The 15,835-nt window shown below is 46.3% G+C and overlaps 1 long non-coding RNA gene across 1 annotated transcript in view; it reads left to right on the forward strand.

The window, feature by feature from the left end:
* Positions 1-286: 286 nt before the first annotated feature.
* LOC120928121 overlaps positions 287-15,835 on the forward strand; it is a 32,664-nt gene continuing 17,115 nt past the window's right edge. Inside the window, exons 1-4 of the long non-coding RNA XR_005747172.1 lie at positions 287-369; positions 4,876-4,929; positions 6,370-6,441; positions 10,780-10,842. This is a non-coding gene — a long non-coding RNA (uncharacterized LOC120928121). The remainder of the gene's footprint in view (positions 370-4,875; positions 4,930-6,369; positions 6,442-10,779; positions 10,843-15,835) is intronic.

A 15,835-nucleotide genomic window follows, 5' to 3' on the forward strand; every position in this document is an offset into this window, starting at 1 on the left:
CCTAGGCTCAAGGACCAGCTGCTTTGGGGGAGGGGAAGGGGCCCCCTATGCAGATGGGGCCCCTGGGCAGTGCCCAGGTGTGCCCTCTCATTAAGACAGCGCTGGAGGGGGGGTAAAGCCAGACACCCCTGAATTATCCAATCATTCCTCTGTAGAATATGAGGAGGGGCTTTCAGCATTTGTATCAACTTCCAGCCAAATGATTACTTTGTATCACTTATTGTATAAACAATGACTAAACTATGAACATCGAACATCCAAAACCTCTTCTGTTTTACCCTTCAGTGTCCAGTTTTTTAGGCGGATGTGTGAACGCATTTATGGCGAGCGGGATCCTGTGCGGCGCTGGTTGTTGCTTCTGTTGCAGGCGTGAGTATTATTGGGGTTCTTTCTTTGATTTCACAACTCTGTATACAGCAAGTATGGCTGCTGAGGAGCATACGTAATAAAATAATCCAAAGAGGAGCCTCATTCAAAATGTCTCCAACGTAAAATTATGCTGGTAAGGGCAAAATCACAACTTTAATGCACTAAAATACTTAATCCATTAAAATAGAAAACAGTAACGTTAACATTGTGAGTAAAAGTCCAACAGATAAACTGCGAGCATTAAACAAACGATAACGAATGTACAGAAAATCCGAAAGATCCGTCGTAAAAAAATGCTTTATTTTCGTTTGGTTGCGACAACAGTTCGATGTAGATAGAAGATTCGACATGACTGTGACCATAGTGTGTCTATCGAACCTGCGGTTGAATGTGTCTAACCTAACTCTATGGGCCAGATTCTCAAAGGGCTTACGACGGCGCAACGCCATTTGCGCCGGCGTAAGTCCTAATCTGGCCCGGCGTATCTATGCGACTGATTCTAAGAATCAGTTACGCATAGATATCCATTAGATCTGACAGGCGTAAGGCTCTTACGCTGTCAGATCTTAGATGTATTTTTTTTTCCCGCCGCTAGGTGTCGCCGACGTCATTTTTCCCCGTCGTCTATGCAAATTAGGTATTTACGCGAGATTCCCGAAAGTACGCGCGGTCGACGCAGAGAATTTACAACGTTTCCGTAGCTTTTGCAACGCGTAAAGTTGCCCCTGCTATATGAGGAGAATTTACGCTACGCCGCCGCAACTTTACAGGCAAGTGCTTTGTGAATCAAGCACTTGCCCGTAAAACTTGCGTCCGCGTAACTTAAATGAGATACATTATGCCGCCGCTGTTTTACGCCAGTCTACGAGAATCTGGCCCGATTAGTCCAAGATTATTCTAAATAGAGAGAAAAGATTCAACATTATAGAGAAAAGATTCGAAATTATAGAGAGAAAAGATTCGACATTATAGAGAGAAAAGATTCAACATTATAGAGAGAAAATATTCAACATTATAGAGAAAAGATCCGAAATTATAGAGAGAAAAGATTTGACATTATAGAGAGAAAAGATTCAACATTATAGAGAGAAAAGATTCAACATTATAGAGAGAAAAGATTCAACATTATAGAGAGAAAAGATTCAACATTATAGAGAGAAAAGATTCAACATTATAGAGAGAAGATTCGAAATTATAGAGAGAAAAGATTCGACATTATAGAGAGAAAAGATTCAACATTATAGAGAGAAAATATTCAACATTATAGAGAAAAGATCCGAAATTATAGAGAGAAAAGATTTGACATTATAGAGAGAAAAGATTCAACATTATAGAGAGAAAAGATTCAACATTATAGAGAGAAAAGATTCAACATTATAGAGAGAAAAGATTCAACATTATAGAGAGAAAAGATTCAACATTATAGAGAGAAGATTCGAAATTATAGAGAGAAAAGATTCAACATTATAGAGAGAAAAGATTCGACATAGAGAGAAAAGATTCGACATTATAGAGAGAAAAGATTCAACATTATAGAGAGAAAAGATTCAACATTATAGAGAGAAAAGATTTTATAGAGAGAAAACATTCGACATTATAGAGAGAGAAGATTTGACATTATAGAGAAAAGATTCTACATTATAGAGAGAAAAGATTTGACATTATAGAGAAAAGATTCTACATTATAGAGAGAAAAGATTCAACATTGTAGAGAGAAAAGATTCAACATTATAGAGAGAAAAGATTCGACATTATAGAGAGAAAAGATTCGACATTATAGAGAGAAAAGATTCAACGTTATAGAGAGAAAAGATTCGACATTATAGAGAGAAAAGATTCAACATTATAGAGAGAAAAGATTCGACATTATAGAGAGAAAAGATTCGACATTATAGAGAAAAGATTCTACATTATAGAGAGAAAAGATTCGACATTATAGAGAGAAAAGATTCGACATTATAGAGAGAAAAGATTCGACATTATAGAGAGAAAAGATTCGACATTATAGAGAAAAGATTTGACATTATGGAGAGAAAAGATTCTACATTATAGAGAGAAAAGATTCGACATTATAGAGAGAAAAGATTTGACATTATAGAGAGAAAAGATTTGACATTATAGAGAGAAAAGATTCGACATTATAGAGAGAAAAGATTCGACATTATAGAGAGAAAAGATTCAACATTATAGAGAGAAAAGATTTGACATTATAGAGAGAAAAGATTTGACATTATAGAGAGAAAAGATTCGACATTATAGAGAGAAAAGATTCGACATTATAGAGAGAAAAGATTTGACATTATAGAGAGAAAAGATTCAACATTATAGAGAGAAAAGATTCAACATTATAGAGAGAAAAGATTCAACATTATAGAGAGAAAAGATTCAACATTATAGAGAGAAAAGATTCGACATAGAGAGAAAAGATTTGACATTATAGAGAGAAAAGATTCAACATTATAGAGAGAAAAGATTCGACATTATAGAGAGAAAAGATTAGACATTATAGAGAGAAAAGATTTGACATTATAGAGAGAAAAGATTTAACGTTATAGAGAGAAAAGATTCAACATTATAGAGAGAAAAGATTCAACATTATAGAGAGAAAAGATTCAACATTATAGAGAGAAAAGATTTGACATTATAGAGAGAAAAGATTTGACATTATAGAGAGAAAAGATTTGACATTATAGAGAGAAAAGATTCAACATTATAGAGAGAAAAGATTCGACATTATAGAGAGAAAAGATTAGACATTATAGAGAGAAAAGATTTGACATTAGGCGGAAGCCAGTGCAGGGATTGGCAGAGAGGGGCGGAGGATACGGAGCGGAAGCCAGTGGAGGGATTGGAAGAGAGGGGTGGAGAATACAGAGCGGAAGCCAGTGGAGGGATTGGAGGAGAGGGGTGGAGGATATGGAGCGGAAGCCAGTGGAGGGATTGGCAGAGAGGAGCGGAGGACACGGAGCGGAAGCCAGTGGAGGGATTGGAAGAGAGGGGTGGAGAATACAGAGTGGAAGCCAGTGCAAGGATTGGCAGAGAGGGGAGGAGGATACGGAGCAGAAGCCAGTGGAGGGATTGGCAGAGAGGGGAGGAGGATACGGAGCAGAAGCCAGTGGAGGGATTGGCAGAGAGGGGAGGAGGATACGGAGCAGAAGCCAGTGGAGGGATTGGAAGAGAGGGGAGGAGGATACGGAGCGGAAGCCAGTGGAGGGATTGGAAGAGAGGGGAGGAGGATACGGAGCGGAAGCCAGTGGAGGGATTGGAAGAGAGGGGAGGAGGATACGGAGCGGAAGCCAGTGGAGGGATTGGAAGAGAGGGGCGGAGAATACAGAGCGGAAGCCAGTGCAAGGATTGGCAGAGAGGGGAGGAGGATATGGAGCAGAAGCCAGTGGAGGGATTGGAAGAGAGGGGAGGAGGATACGGAGCGGAAGCCAGTGGAGGGATTGGCAGCGAGGGGTGGAGGATACGGAGCGGAAGCCAGTGGAGGGATTGGCAGAGAGGGAAGGAGGATACGAAGCGGAAGCCAGTGGAGGGATTGGAAAGAGAGGGGTGGAGGATACAAAGCGGAAGCCAGTGGAGGGATTGGCAGAGAGGGGAGGAGGATACGGAGCGGAAGCCAGTGCAAGGATTGGCAGAGAGGGGAGGAGTATACGGAGCAGAAGTCAGTGGAGGGATTGGCAGAGAGGGGAGGAGGACACGGAGCGGAAGCCAGTGGAGGGATTGGAAGAGAGGGGTGGAGGATACGGAGCAGAAGCCAGTGGAGGGATTGGCAGAGAGGGGAGGAGGATACGGAGCAGAAGCCAGTGGAGGGATTGGCAGCGAGGGGTGGAGGATACGGAGCGGAAGCCAGTGGAGGGATTGGCAGAGAGGGGAGGAGGATACGGAGCAGAAGCCAGTGGAGGGATTGGCAGAGAGGGGAGGAGGATACGGAGCAGAAGCCAGTGGAGGGATTGGCAGCGAGGGGTGGAGGATACGGAGCGGAAGCCAGTGGAGGGATTGGCAGAGAGGGGAGGAGGATATGGAGCGGAAGCCAGTGGAGGGATTGGCAGAGAGGGGAGGAGGATACGAAGCGGAAGCCAGTGGAGGGATTGGCAGAGAGGGGAGGAGGATACGGAGCGAAAGCCAGTGGAGGGATTGGAAAGAGAGGGGTGGAGGATATGGAGCGGAAGCCGGTGCAAGGATTGGCAGAGAGGGGAGGAGGATACGGAGCAGAAGCCAGTGGAGGGATTGGCAGCGAGGGGCGGAGCATACGGAGCGGAAGTCAGTGGAGGGATTGGAAGAGAGGGGCAGAGAATACGGAGCGGAAGCCAGTGGAGGGATTGGAGGAGAGGGGCGGAGGACACGGAATGGTTGGTAATGTGGAGTCTGGCTGCGGCATTCATGGTGGACTGATAATTGTTGAAGATTGCCGTACATGATATAATAACATTGTATTGTCCTCCAGGGAGGTCTGACAGCCCATAATAATCCTAATCCTTACCTTATACTTATATTATTTCCTAGGAAACTGGAAGAAAGGGCTTAATAACCTTGTCCATGCTGTCCTCCCCCTCATTGGTGAGACAAATATTCCTCCTCCTCCTCCTCCTTCTCCTTCTCCTTCTCCTTCTCCTCCTCCTCCTCCTTCTCCTTCTCCTTCTCCTTCTCCTCCTCCTCCTCCTCCTCCTCCTCCTCTTCCTTCTCCTCCTTCTCCTTTTCCTCCTCCTCTTCCTCTTCTTCCTCCTCTTCCTCCTTCTTTTCCTCCTCCTCTTCCTCTTCTTTCTCCTCCTTTTCCTCCTCCTCTTCCTCTTCTTCCTCCTTCTTTTCCTCCTCCTCTTCCTCTTCTTTCTCCTCCTTTTCCTCCTCCTCTTCCTTTTCCTCCTCCTCTTCCTCTTCTTCCTCCTCTTCCTCTTCTTGCTCCTCCTTTTCCTCCCCCTCTTCCTCTTCTTCCTCCTCCTTTTCCTCCTCCTCTTCCTCTTTTTCCTCCTCCTCTTCCTTTTTCTCCTCCTCTTCCTCTTCTTCCTCCTCCTTTTCCTCCTCCTCTTCCTTTTCTTCCTTCTCCTTTTCCTCCTCTTCCTCTGACTTTTCAGGCGCTTAATGTATGCAGGAGAGAGTTCATAGATTATGCCCATATCTCAGCCAGAAGGGGGTGAGGCACAATGGGGCACTATTCCTCCCACTGACACCAATGATGGGACACTATTCTTCCCACTGACACCAATGATGGGGCACTATTCCTACCACTGACACCATGATGGGACACTATTCCTCCCACTGACACCAATGATGGGACACTATTCTTCCCACTGACACCAATGATGGGACACTATTCCTCCCACTGATACCAATGATGGGATACTATTCCTCCCACTGACACCAATGATGGGACACTATTCCTCCCACTGACACCAATGATGGGATACTATTCCTCCCACTGACACCAATGATGGGACACTATTCCTCCCACTGACACCCATGATGGGACACTATTCCTCCCACTGACACCAATGATGGGACACTATTCCTCCCACTGACACCAATGATGGGGCACTATTCCTCCCACTGATACCAATGATGGGACACTATTCCTCCCACTGACACCAATGATGGGACACTATTCCTCCCACTGATACCAATGATGGGACACTATTCCTCCCACTGATACCAATGATGGGACACTATTCCTTCCACTGACACCAATGATGGGTCACTATTCCTCCCACTGACACCAATGATGGGACACTATTCCTTCCACTGACACCAATGATGGGTCACTATTCCTCCCTCTGACACCAATGATGGGACACTATTCCTTCCACTGACACCAATGATGGGACACTATTTCTCCCACTGACACCAATGATGGGACACTATTTCTCCCACTGACACCAATGATGGGACACTATTCCCTGTACTGATATAAACGTTGGGGCACTATTCGTCCTACTAATGCCAGGACATTTTGTAAGTATTTATTATTACTTATTATCTGATATCTCATCTTTAAAACACTTTCAGAAAAGAATATCGGAGGCGCGGATGACGCTGAAAAAGGAGAACGCATGAGTCCAGTGGATGAGAAATCAGAAGGTGGGTGCCCAGCAGGGTCGGGACAAGGGGGGGGGAGAGAACCACAAGGATATTGGGGAGAGGAGATTTGAGTTGGGGGGATGGGGGGGAAGAGGATTTGTTCTAGGAGGGATATTTGGGGGGTTTGTGCTAGAAGAGGTGATATGGTAGACGGGGGTGGAGATTTTTGCTCAGAGGGGACATTTTTTTGGGGAGGCGATATTCATACTAGTAGGTCACCCCCTTTCCTGACCGGCCAGGCTGCGTGCTCAGATAAAGGTCTGGTATGGATTTTTGGGGCGTAGGGGTTCCCGTTAAATTCCATGCCAGACCTAAGGGCCTGGTGTGCTCATGGAAGGGAACCCATGCCATTTTTTTTATTTATAATTTGGCGTGGAGTTCCCCCTCATGATCCCTGTTCAGAACGCAACACATGTGCAAATCAGATGCGTGGCCATAGAAGATTATGGGCCTGAATTCGCACCTGAGCCGCACCGCAATGCCTAGAAAAGGCACACATTTTTTCGGCAATGCGCAGTGCGAATGCATCGCACATATGTGAACCAGCCTCATTAAAATCAATGGCCCGGATTCAGATACATTTTCGTATCTATCGGCGGGCGTAACGTATCTCAGATACACTACGCCGCCGTAACTTAGGGCGCAAGTTCCGTATCCAGAAAGAAATTGCGCCCTAAGTTACGGCGGCGTAACGTATGTGGTCCGGCGTAAGCCCGCCTAATTCAAATGTGGATGATGTGGGCGTGTTTTATTTAAATTACTTGTGACCCCACGTAATTGACGTTCCTTACGAACGGCGCATGCGCCGTCCGTGAACGTTTCCAAGTGCGCATGCTCCAAATTACGCCGCAAACTGTCAATGCTTTCGACGTGAATGTAACTTACGTACAGCCCTATTCGCGAACGACTTACGCAAACGACGTAAAATACGACGCTGTTCGTACGTTTCCGACGTCCATACCTAACATCACTTACCCCTGCTTTATGAGGGGTAACTTTACGCCGGAAAAAGCCTTACGTAAACGACATAAAAAATGCGCCGGGCGGACGTACGTTTCTGAATCGGCGTATCTACCTAATTTGCATATTCCTCGCTTAAATCTACAGAAGCGCCACCTAGCGTCCAGCGTAAATATGCAACTAAGGTACGACGGCGTAGGAGACTTACGCCGGTCGGATCTTAGGGAAATCTATGCGTAACTGATTCTAAGAATCAGGCGCATAGATACGACCCGCACACTCAGAGTTACGACGTTGTAACTCGTATCTGGATCCGGGCCAATGTTTTTTTATAATGTTATGCGAATTGGATTTGCATAGGTGTAAACCCGGCCTCAAGGAATCAGAAATAACGAAATTCTAATTCAGACAAAATTTGAATCCAAATTGTTTTTGAGTTTGAATAGTTTTCGAATACTTACAGGGAATTCAAATCGTTTTCCAATTCTCTATGGGCCAGATTCTGGTAGAATCCGCAGCGGCGTAGCGTAAGCTATTTACACTACGCCGCCGCAAATTACTGGAGCAAGTGCCGTATTCTCCAAGCACTTGCTCCGTAATTTGCGGCGGCGTAGTGTAAATGGCCCGGCGTAAGGCCGCGTAATTCAAAGGGGGCGGCTTGTATTTAAATTAAGCGCGCCCCCGCGCCGATCGAACTGCGCATTTGCCGGGCTGAAAAATAGCCCAGTGCGCATGCTCCAGCTCACGACGGAAAACGTCAATGACGCTGACGTAAGCGTCATTGACGTAAACTCGTATTCGCGGACGACTTAGGAAAACGAAGTAAACGATGGAAATACGACAGACTTTCGTAAACTTACCCCTCATATAGCAGGGGCAAGTTTACGCTTACGTAAACGTCGTAAATTCACTGCGTCGTCCGCGCGTACGTTCGGGGAATCTCGCGTAAATAGCTAATTTGCATAGACGACGGAGAAAACGACGGAGGCGACACCTAGCGGCGGGAAAAAAAATTGCATTTAAGATCCGACAGCGTAAGAGCCTTACGCCTGTCAGATCTAAGGGATATCTATGCGTAACTGATTCTAAGAATCGGGCGCATAGATACGACGGCCCAGATTAGGACTTACGACGGCGCAAATGGCGTTGCGCCGTTGTAAGCCCTTTGAGAATCTGGGCCAAAGAGAATAAAATAGAATAGAAAATTAAGGAATACAATAGAAAAAAAAAGTCTCCTATTCTATTCCTTTATTTTCTATACTATTTTAATCTTTTTGAAAATTGGAAAAATATTTGAATTCGAAAAGAATTTGAAATTGATTTGAAAACTATCCAAATTTGAAAACTATTCGAAAAATCGATTTAAAAAAAACGAATAAACAAAACGAATCCTGAAAACAAATAAAACAAATGAAACTAATTTAACTAAACTAATTTATGCAAATGATGAATAAAAACAAAACTAAACAAATGTTTTCGTTCTGCACATGTCTAGTACGCTGTGTTGTACATTGTATACTTCACACTACTCTGCACACTAGGGTTGTCCCGATACCACTTTTTTGAGACCGAGTACAAGTACCGATACTTTTTTTCAAGTACTCGCCGATACCGAATACCGATACTTTTTTTTAAATGTCATGTGACAGTGGCAGTGTTTTTTATTTTTTTTACACAATTTTTATTTTTTACTATATTTTATTTACAGTGATTTTTTTGTTTTTTTTAGGGGGGGGGGTTTTGTAGTGTCAGTGGCCCGGATTCAGTAAGAATTGCGCTTTTTTTACGGAGGCGCAGGGCAACGTTTTTGCCCTCGATTCACGGAGCAGAAGCCTGGCGTAAGCGCGCGCAATTTAAATCATCCCGTAGGGGGCGGGAATCATTTAAATTAGGCGCGTTCCCGCGCCGATCGTAGAGCGCATGCTCCGTCTGGAAACTTTCCCGACGTGCATTGCGGCAAATGACGTCGCAAGGACGTCATTTGCTTCAAAGTGAACGTGAATGGCGTCCAGCGCCATTCACGAATCAATTACGCAAACTACGTAAAATTCAAATTTCGCGACGCGGGAACGACGGGTATACGTAACATTGGCTGCCACTGCTAATAGCTATATACTATACGCTGAGCACAACGGCAACGCCACCTAGCGGCCATCGCAAGAATGTAGCCTAAGATATGCGGGCATAAGTGCCTTATGCCACGCATATCTTAGGCTGCAGTCGGCGTAACGAGGTTCCTGAATCAGGAGCATTCGTAACACCGGGGCAAGTAAGCAATTGCGCTGTGTAACCTATGGTTACACAGGCGCAATTGCTTCTTGAATCCCGGCCAGTGTGTTTTTTTATTATTATTATTATTAATTACATTTTAATTTTTTAATTATTTATTGGAATTTTTTTTTCACTCAGCCCTGTTGGTGAGATATCAAGGGTCTTAACAGACCTCTGATATCTCCCCTTTGAGACAGAGAAAGGGACTAAGGACAGTCCCTTTGTCAGCTGCACTGAAAATTAATGGAGAGAAGACAGAGGCTCCTCTCCATTCATAAACTGAAACATTGAAAACACAGTTTACGATGTTTCAGTTATATGAATGAACAGAGTCAGTGATCACTGACTCTGTTCATTCGGAAAAGGTAGGAGCTGGGTTCAGCGGCTCCTACCGCCGCTCTCCATCCTGACAGAGGGGGTGGAGGAGGAGGACATGGAGAGCGACACCACGGAGGGGGGACACGGAGCATGGAGGGGGAGAGCGGAGCATGAACCAGGACAGCTGCGGCACGGATGGGGACAGCTGCGGCACGGAGGGGGACAGCTGCGGCACGGAGGGGGACAGCTGCGGCACGGAGGGGGACAGCTGCGGCACGGAGGGGGACAGCGGCGGCACGGAGGGGGACAGCGGCGGCACGGAGGGGGACAGCTGCGGCACAGAGAGGAACAGCTGCGGCACGGAAGGGGACAGCAGCGGCACGGAGGGTGACAACAGTGGGACAGTGGGGGACAACAGCGGCACCGAATGGGACAGCTGAGGCACGGAGGGGGAGAGGAGCGGCACGGAGGGTGACAGCAGCGGGACAGTGGGGGACAACAGCGGCACGGAATGGGACAGCAGCCGCACAGAGGGGGAGCGCAGAGCCAAGGAGGATAGCAGCGGTACAGAAGGGGGGACACGGAGCGTGGAGGGGGAGAGCAGAATGGATGGGGGGAACTGGAGGAGGATACAGGGAAAGTCAGGTATCGGGTGAAGTATCGGAGCATTTTCCCGAGTACAAGTACTCAGGGAAATGCTTAAGCTTCTGCGGGTATATTTCAGTAAACACATCTCTGCACACTGTGCTATTTACTAACATTTCTTCTTTGTTTTATTGGAACTTTTAGGAAGAAGCAGGGATGGAGTAGAGAAGGAGTAGACGGTCAATTTGTCGGAGCGGAGAGCAAAAGGTGAGTGCCGGGGGGGGGGGGGGGGGGGGTAGGGTATTGGAGAGCCCATATTTGTTGCCTTATTCTCCCTTTGCAGTCTGAGAATCTGATTGGCTGCTCGGTGGCACAGCACAGACCACTCACAACACTTCTTCCCGCAGACACCTTCATGAATAAAACCAGTTGGGAGACAGATTTATCTCAACCTGGTAAACTTTTTTGGTGGAGCTTACAAGAAAAAATATACGTGAGCCCATCTAACCCTTCCCAGCTTTCAGTATACTGCAGGGGTCTCAAACTCAAATTACCTGAGGGCCACAAGACAAGTTTTCATATGCCATGGGGGGCCGCATGCAAACTTTCAAACTTCAAAAACAACAGTACTGGTGTCAGCGAACACATTATTAACCCCCAGCACTGGTGTCAGTGAGCGCATTATTACCACCAGCACTGGTGTAAGGCAGGGTTTGACAAATTTGCTTGGAATCTAGGAGCCAGCAAACGCACCCCGTCCCGACGGGCTTGCGCGCAGAAGCGAACACATACGCGAGCAGCGCCCGCATATGTAAACGGTGTTCAAACCACACATGTGAGGTATCGCTGCGATTGGTAGAGCGAGAGCAATAATTCTAGTACTAGACCTCCTTTGTAACTTAAAACATGCAACCTGTAGATTTTTTTAAACGTCACCTATGAAGATTTTAAAGGGTAAAAAAGTTTGTCGGCATTCCACAAGCGGACGCAATTTTGAAGCGTGACATGTTGGGTATGAATTTACTCAGGGTAACATTATCTTTCATAATATTAAAAAAAAATGGGGATAACTTTACTGTTGTCTTATTTTTTAATAAAAAAAAGTGTAATTTTTTCCCAAAAAAGTGCGCTTGTAAGACCGCTGCGCAAATACGGCGTAACAGAAAGTATTGCAACGATCGCCATTTTATTCTCTGAGGTGTTAGGATAAAAAATATATATAATGTTTGGGGGTTCTAATTAGAGGGAAGAAGATGGCAGTGAAAATAGTGTAAAATGACATTAGAATTGCTGTTTAACTTGTAATGCTTAACTTGTAATACCAACGGCCACCACCAGATGGCGCCAGCTCACATCTGGTGGTAATAACTTGTAATACCAACGGCTCACCACCAGATAGCACCAGCTCTTTGCTCCCCCCACTTCCACCCTGCCTGCGGGCCATTTATAACTGGTCCGCGGGCCGCAAATGGCCCGCGGGCCGGTACTTTGAGACCACTGGTATACTGGTTTCCAGTCATGGCTTCCAAATGTAGAAGCTAAAAGGATGGACAGCCGCACCTCCAAAAAAAACTAAATTTGTGATGGCTGCCCTGTTGACTAATATGTGAAAAATAGAGCTGGGTGATTTTGGCCCCAAAAAAATCTGTGATTTAAAAAAAAAACTTGATTCGAATCAATTTTTTTCCCCGATGGAAAAGGCTGCGAGGCTGGACGCCGTTTGTGGCCTTTTCTCAGGATCGCGGCGAGCTGCGGGCAGGATTTTTTAGGTGACGCCACGGCTTCGGCCTAGTCCTCCACGATCCTGGGAAAGGCTGCGGACTAGGCCGAAGCCGCGGCCTCGCCTAAAGAATCCTGCCCGCAGCTCGCCGCAATCCTGGGAAAAGCCCACAAACGGCGTCCAGCCTCGCAGCCTTTTCCCAGGATCACGGCGAGCTGCGGGCATGATTTTTTAGGCGAGGCCGTGGCATCGGCCTAGTCCGTGGAGCGCCGGTCCTATGGAGAAAAAAATACCCCAAAAAATACTCTTTTCGGTCAAAATCTTAATCGATTTGCTCTCGCAACTCGATTCAAGATTCAAATCGATTTTTTTCCCCAGCCCTAGTGAATAATAAAATGAAATGAAATAGTGAATCTCGTAAGTCCTTAAAACAAAAATAAAAAGTTATACTAATAATGAATGATGGGTGAGAGGTCATGTCTTGTGTCTCCTCAGAGAGTTGGTGAATGAGAGAAACCAAGTAGACCATTTCATGGTTCCTCCAGCCTTGGGTAGTATAATACTGTTGGCTGTCCGACCCCTCAGAGTCATAAAAACCACCATCTCTGAGGAAATGAGTTGGCCTATAGGAAAACATCTCTGCTGGAAGCTTGTAGGTAGGTGTAGTTCAGCCCCCCCTACATAGGTGGTGCTGTTACAGCAGAGAGAATGTAGCATAAGAGGAACTCTTGTTCCTCTAAGGCCTCTGTAGCCGTCATCAGAGAAGAAGCCTTCCACTTTGATGCCACTTCACATTGGTCAAGGGCAGATACCCACTGGGGCAGGGGCAGATACCCACTGGGGCAGGGGCAGATACCCACTGGGGCAGGGGCAGATACCCACTGGGGCAGGGGCAGATACCCACTGGGGCAGGGGCAGATACCCACTGGGGCAGGGGCAGATACCCACTGGTGAGAGTCTAGCATAAGGAATGGTTTGAGTGGAGGAGGGACAGAGTAGGGACCTCATGCCCGAGACCTCCATCCAGGAGCTTCTTTTGCCTTGTGGCGGCTCTTGCCACCACACCGCCTACCAGCCACCTCCTTCGCCAGATGCTGTCGGGTGTCGTAAGCTTACTAATGTGTCTTTGGGTCCCTCTGTAAGGAACCACAGAATTGTTCAGCTGAGTGGTTCAGGTCCTGTTGCCACCTTGTTGGAACTTTGTGGTGATATATTGTGCTGCATTCCATGGTCTCCATGTGCATTTAGTCCAAGTTGGGTAGCAAGTACCTGTCTCCACTCACGCGCTGATAACGATATGAGAGACCACCACCTGAATATTGGAAATAAGCATTTCTGTTGTTTGTTTGGTTGCAATAAGAGCTCAGTAAAGAGTTCAACAGTTGATGACAACCGTGTACACTGATCACTCTCAGGCACCATTAAAGAATATCTACCTGCAGGGGCGGACTGACCATTCGGTGAGTCGGGCAGTTCCCGAGGGCCCGTGGGGAGGGGGGCCCGGCCGGCTCAGTCTGTCCCTGAAGGTGCCCGCAGCAGCGCTGATTATTATGCACAATAAAATAAAAAACTGTACCCCCGAGGAAGCAGTGCTATGGAACCATTGGCTGTGGCTGTGTGAGCAGCTCAGAGGTGTTTGTTGGCTGGGATGGATGGCTCATCAGAGCCCTGAGCCGTGCGGGGATATTCAGAGACAGGCGCTCCAGCCACCTCTCCCCCTGCTCTCTCCTGGGGAATCCAGCTGAGGGGGCGGGGGCCATAAGTCTGCCGTGGGTTACAGTCTGTGAAGGAGCTGGAGCCTTTGAGGCAGAAAGCACTGCACAATTCATATAGAGGAGAGCTGACTGAGTCAGCTTGGAATTTCAAACGGCATCAATCCATCCACACTGATCTGCCTTGTGCAGCAGCAGGAGGTCAGTGTGATAATGAAATCACTGCAGTTACTGTGTCTGTGTGTTGTTCTAAGAGCCATGCTGAGTGTTACTTCCTGGTTCCTTCCTTCTTGCCCTGTGCTGTGCCTATTTACCAGATCAAGTGCTATTCACTAATGCACACTGATATCTGGTACAGCACTCAGTGTATAGATATCAGTGTTATATATATATATATATATATATGGAATAGCACTTAGCTCTGGTTTACATAGGAGCAATTTGCCATGCGATTTGACATGTCAAATCGCATGGTAAAGGCACTACCTGAATCAGTGTGATGCCCCATTTGTGGCCCTGCACCGATTCCCAAAAGTAGTTTCTTTACAACTTTTGCTGACTTCGGGGTGCAATTTCCATCGACATCTGTGCAGCAACCCGCTCAGATGTCTCTGAAATCGCCCGCCAAACTCGCACTGACATGCGGGTATGAAATCGTGCGTGTTTAGCTGAACTTGCATGATTTAATTCCTGCTGTCAGTGTGAACCTGGGCGTAAGTGAGTGTTATTCCCTATATATGAATTACATAAAATCATTGAAATGTATACACTGAGTGCTTTTCCCTAAGTCCCCTTTCACACTGGGATGTTTTTCATGCGCTTTTGGGCTAAAAATAGCGCCTGTAAAGCACCTGAAAAATGTCTCCCCTGCAGTGTAAATGTGAAAGCCAGATACTTTCACACTGAGGCGATGCGCTAGCAGGACGTTAAAAAATGTCCTGCAAGCAGCATCTATTCCCATTGAAATGCAGCGGCACTTTGTAGGTTGTTTTATCCCTTTTTCAGACACTAGTGGGGGTTAAAAGCGCCCCACTAGCAGCCGAATATCTCCACAAAAATTACGGTAAAGCGCCGCTAAAAATAGCGGCGCTTTACCGCTGCCGCCACCCCAGTGTGAAAGCGGCCTGATACTGTCATCTGTACACTAAGAATGCTCCTTACATTGGTGATCAGTGGGAAGAATGTTCCTTACATTGGTGATCAGTGGGCAGAATGTTCCTTACATTGGTGATCAGTGAGAAGAATGCCCCTTACATTGGTGATCAGTGAGAAGAATGTCCCTTACATTGGTGATCAGTGGGAAGAATGTCCCTTACATTGGTGATCAGTGGGAAGAATGTTCCTTACATTGGTGATCAGTGGGAAGAATGTCCCTTACATTGGTGATCAGTGAGAAGAATGTCCCTTACATTGGTGATCAGTGGGAAGAATGTCCCTTACATTGGTGATCAGTGGGAAGAATGTCCCTTACATTGGTGATCAGTGGGAAGAATGTCCCTTACATTGGTGATCAGTGGGAAGAATGTTCCTTACATTGGTGATCAGTGAGAAGAATGTTCCTTACATTGGTGATCAGTGGGAAGAATGTCCCTTACATTGGTGATCAGTGGGAAGAATGTTCCTTACATTGGTGATCAGTGGGAAGAATGTCCCTTACATTGGTGATCAGTGAGAAGAATGTCCCTTACATTGGTGATCAGTGGGAAGAATGTCCCTTACATTGGTGATCAGTGGGAAGAATGTCCCTTACATTGGTGATCAGTGAGAAGAATGTCCCTTACATTGGTGATCAGTGGGAAGAATGTCCCTTACATTGGTGATCAGTGGG

The sequence above is a fragment of the Rana temporaria genome, chromosome 2 (genome assembly GCF_905171775.1).
Source record: "Rana temporaria chromosome 2, aRanTem1.1, whole genome shotgun sequence".
Classification (NCBI taxonomy): domain Eukaryota; kingdom Metazoa; phylum Chordata; class Amphibia; order Anura; family Ranidae; genus Rana; species Rana temporaria.